Raw genomic sequence first — 4,552 nt, 5'->3', positions numbered from 1 at the left:
TTCCATGAGAAATCCTCTTTATTTTGGGGTTTACATATTATTCAAAGTAAAAACAAAAACAACCCAACAACCAGTGACTTCAACACACAAAGCCTAAAATCTAATCCACTGGTAAAGAAATCACATTAAAACTAAATAGAATGCAATACGAGAGGTACAGAAAGAAGGATCGACAAGTGTGTTCGTAAAGGTTGTGTTGGAATTTTAGTTAACAGGCCTTTATTGCACCCACTCTGCAAGCAGCGTACCACAACAGGGTAGAATTTTAAAAGGATGAAAAGGAATGTGGAAATTTGTGACAAGAGGAAAAGAAACATCTGTATACTTGAAAAGTTTTAGAGATTGACACTCTAGTTTTTTAGAAAGTCTTATTTTATTCACTACTTATATGGCTTTTGTTTTCAGCCATTAGTAGAAGTGGTTTTGCACCTGCACATGGAATTAAAAAAATGGACTAAAATAAGTTATGTTTCCCTTAAAACTATGTGTATACACATGGGAGGAAAAAAAAACTGTCTGGAATGGAATTAACTCAGCATTAAGAAATAAAAGCAGGCAGGAGCCTGGGTGACTCTGTTGGTTGAGCTTCTGGCTTTGGTTCAGGTCATGATCTCACAGTTCGTGAGTTCAAGCCTCGCATTGGGCTCACTGCTGTCAGTGCAGAGCCTGCTTAGCATCCTGCCTCCGTCTTTCTGCCCCTCCCCCACTTGTGCTTTCTCTCCCCTTCCCTCAAAAATAAATAAATATAAGAAAGAAAGAAAGAAAGAAAGAAAGAAAGAAAGAAAGAAAGAAAGAAAGAAAGGTGGGCTAGAGTTCCCCCAAAGAAAAAATATGTATCAGCAGCTCTTGACTTTCCTAATTTTAACCACTGCAAGTTTCAAACCTGCACTTTTACCTGGTAAATATTGGGACCCAGCAAATGATGGACTTAAGCCCTTCCACAGAAGTTTCGGCTGGCCAACAGTACAGTACGCCATCTTTGTTTGGCATTGTTTGCCATGTGATTTAATACCTTATTTTGTTTTCCCTTATTTGCATTTTTAAAATGTGAAAACAAAATTAAAATGTGAGAACATTTAAAAATAAAGAAAATATCAGGATGCCTGGGTGGCTCAGTCAAATTTTTGACTTCAGCTCAGGTCGCGATCTCACACTTCATGAGTTTGAGCCCCGTGTCAGGCTTTATGCAGATAGCGTTGAGCCTGGAGCTTGATTTGGATTCTGTGTCTCCCTCTCTCTCTGTCCCCTACCCCCGCTCACATTCTGTCTCTCTCTGTCTCAAAAAGAAACATTAAAAAAATTAAAAATATGCCTGTGGGGGCGCCTGGGTGACTTAGTCGGTTAAGCGTCCGACTTTCGCTTAGGTCATGATCTCGCGGTTCGTGGGTTCGAGCCCCGCGTCGGGCTCTGTGCTGATTGCCAGCTCAGAGCCTGGAGCCTGTTTCAGTCTGTGACTCCCTCTCTCTCTGACCCTCCCCTGCTCATGCTGTCTCTCTCTCTCTCTCTCCTAGAAATAAATAAAAATATTTTTAAAAAAATAATAAATAAATAAATAAAAATATGCCTGTGCCCTGGTCATTGATAGTGCAGGGAGAGGACTTGCGGAAAGCACTTCCCCATGTTTGGAGGGTCCACCCCATCCCTTCTGAACCCTGGAGCTTTCCCACACTTCAAAAAAAAAAAAATTAAATTAAATAAAAATTTAAAAATACGTAGACCACACAAGTAGAACACAATGGAGACAGAGAGGATTTGTCAAAGGAACAAATTCTAAGTCTCAGTCAAATGTCCACTGATTCACCTGTGAAGGAAAAGAAGAAAACTAAAGAATGTGTGCCGACTATTAGAAATACATATTTGAAGATTGTGAAATAAAAGTGAGAATTCGACTATCATTTTGGCTCTCTGGAAATCAAAACTCCCATAACATATACATTTATTTAGAAAGATATCTATATATCTACAGACATAGAATACATAAATCCAACTGTTTAGTTTTAATTTTAAGAAATGCTGTGCAAAGACACAGTAAGATGGCAAACACAAAGCCAGGAAGCGAGCTGTGCTCGGTGAGTCCCTGTGCTGGCCACCAGGGGGCGCCACGAGCTCATAACTGCCTGGCACTGGGAGCAATGAGTGGGGAAGGGCTGTTTCCAGGGCGGATGAAGAAGGAAAAAAAATCAACTTGCTTTTCATGCATTCATTCAGCTGACATTTTTTTCAAATTAGCATTTGTAACCTAGAGACTGCCAGAGATGTAGGATGTAATTAGGTTTCTGCTGTGTCACTAAGATATCTTGTATACAAGTTTTTAAATGTAGTCTTGTCGGTAACTGACTTCACTACTCCATTCTCTCAAGAGCCTGTAGAAGTATTCCAGTTCTGTTTTTTTTTTAATGTTTTATTTATTTCTAGGAGAGAGAGAGAGAGAGACAGCGTGAGCAGGGGAGGGTCAGAGAGAGAGGGAGTCACAGACTCTGAAACAGGCTCCAGGCTCTGAGCTGGCAGTCAGCACAGAGCCCGACGCGGGGCTCGAACCCACGAACCGCGAGATCATGACCTGAGCGAAAAGTCGGACGCTTAACCGACTAAGCCACCCAGGCGCCCCAAAAATATTCCAGTTCTGACATGGTCCTGTAGCTTTATCTGCCGGAGGAGATAATCTTATCTCTTTGAATTCTGAAACGCCAAATCTAAGTAAGAATCTGACACCTGACCCTAAATGTTTCTGTCTTTAAATTATTTAAGCCATTGTACTTATGTTTAGGTGCATAAGTACTATTTATGTCAAGACGGGAGTCAGATTCCAGACCAAACCAAACCCCCAGTCAGGCAAATGGCAGCTGTCCAGACCCAGTCCGTTTCCACGGCTCCGCTCCTCATGAAGATATGTACTGTGGCTGCATGATAGGTATGGGGACCCCTTTTCTGGCCTTAATGCTGTTCAGTAGTTTGCTTTTGCCTTTCAGCTGTTTCCTCTTGCTGCCAGTCTGCTTTCGAAAGCCTAAGTTCCTTTAAACCACTTAAAAGACAACTGGGCTGCATGAGAAATTGTGGCTGGTAAGTCTCACTGGCTGCTAGTGTAGGGCCTGCTTCGACCCAGAAAGCTGGTGGGGACCTCACATTCCAGGGTCTGCCTCTCCTTGACACACAGTCCAAAAATCAACTTAGGCAGGGCATGATGGTTGAGTCTCATACTACCACATTCCCTGGAGGTAGTTACACAAAAAACAATGAGTTGCAATTTATTAAATCATAATGAACAACTAGAGCATAGAAATAATGATGGAAGCACACGGCTTAATGGGAAGAGCTCTTGGGTTTGCTGAAGTTATTTTAACAGATGGCAGCCTAATCTATTAAATGTGAGTTCTGTTGGTTGATTTCCCAGTAGGAACATTATTTCCAAGTATGGGGAATACATTTGCCTGTAATATCGCCTACATACTACAATATGAATGTGTCTTATTTTATAGTTACTGTATATCCTGAGCTCTCAGGGTCTTAACACCATAAAGGTTTATTTCTCAAGCATGTTGGTGTTCCTGGTCAGCGGGTTCACCAGGCAGCTGTTCTCTAAGCAGCAAATTAAGGGATTGATGCTCCTTCTATCAAGTACCACTGTCCTCAGGTCTGGGCAGTAAGTGGGGGGAACCAAGTCTCCTTATGTAGGGCAGGGAAAGGTGTGTGAGAAGCGTGAGAAGGAGCAATTAGAGAACCCTACATGGAAAGGCACTCAGAGCTGGGAGACTTAGAAAGTGAATAGGAAACAAACACAGGGAAGGGACGAGAGGCAAAGAACTCTTCACAAGGTCAGCCTCAGCGCAGCAGCCTGGCAGTCAACGGAGTGAACTGGGAACCGGGTTACTACTGCTTGTCCTGGTGCACTTGCCCTGACTTATCCTGAGTCAGAATTCCTTTCCAGCTGTGCTTGGGAAGGTTCGGCTGACATGTGGAGCTGACGCTTGACGTCGGCACTTACAGGTGGTCTCGATCTCATCAGTCAGTGTTGCTTATAGCTCTTGCCATGTTATTGTGCGCATTCACGGCCCTATCTGCTGCTAACAGGAGGTCATCCTTGCAAATAAAGTAAAGATTAACATGAGGACTGCCAGCTCCCATCGACATACTCATGTTGAAAATTCACCTTACCTGTGTGGCCCTTAATGGGAAATACGTATATAAAAATATCTTAAGGGCACCTGGCTGCCTCAGTCAGTAGAGCATGAGACTCTTGATGTCTGGGTTGTGAGTTCAAGTCCACATTTGGAGTAAAGATGACTTAAAAATACAATCTTCCTAAATAAATAAATAAATAAATAAATAAAAATTTAAAACGTCTAAAATCTGGAGCACCTGGGTGGCTCAGTCGGTTAAGGATCTGACTTCAGCTCAGGTCATGATCTTGCATCAGTGAGGTTGAGCCCTGCTGACAGCTCAGAGCCTGGAGCCTGCTTCAGATTCTGTCTCCCTCTCTCTCTGCCCCTCCTCCACCCATGCTCTGTCTCTCTTAAATCTATGCATTGAGATAAAATACCTAATAGATGATCTT

At 42.6% G+C, this 4,552-nt stretch overlaps 1 non-coding gene across 1 annotated transcript; it reads left to right on the top strand.

Annotated features, from left to right (window-relative positions):
* The first annotated feature begins 1,562 nt into the window (after positions 1-1,562).
* Positions 1,563-1,668, top strand: LOC120242172. The gene has a single exon (XR_005531028.1). It is a non-coding gene; the product is annotated as a small nucleolar RNA SNORA71 (small nucleolar RNA).
* The last annotated feature ends 2,884 nt before the right edge of the window (positions 1,669-4,552 follow it).

Source organism: Hyaena hyaena, unplaced genomic scaffold (genome assembly GCF_003009895.1).
Source record: "Hyaena hyaena isolate Hyena2069 unplaced genomic scaffold, ASM300989v1 scaffold_303, whole genome shotgun sequence".
NCBI lineage: Eukaryota > Metazoa > Chordata > Mammalia > Carnivora > Hyaenidae > Hyaena > Hyaena hyaena.
Note: the sequence above shows the minus strand (reverse complement) of the source record. Positions and strands in the feature narration are given on the sequence as shown.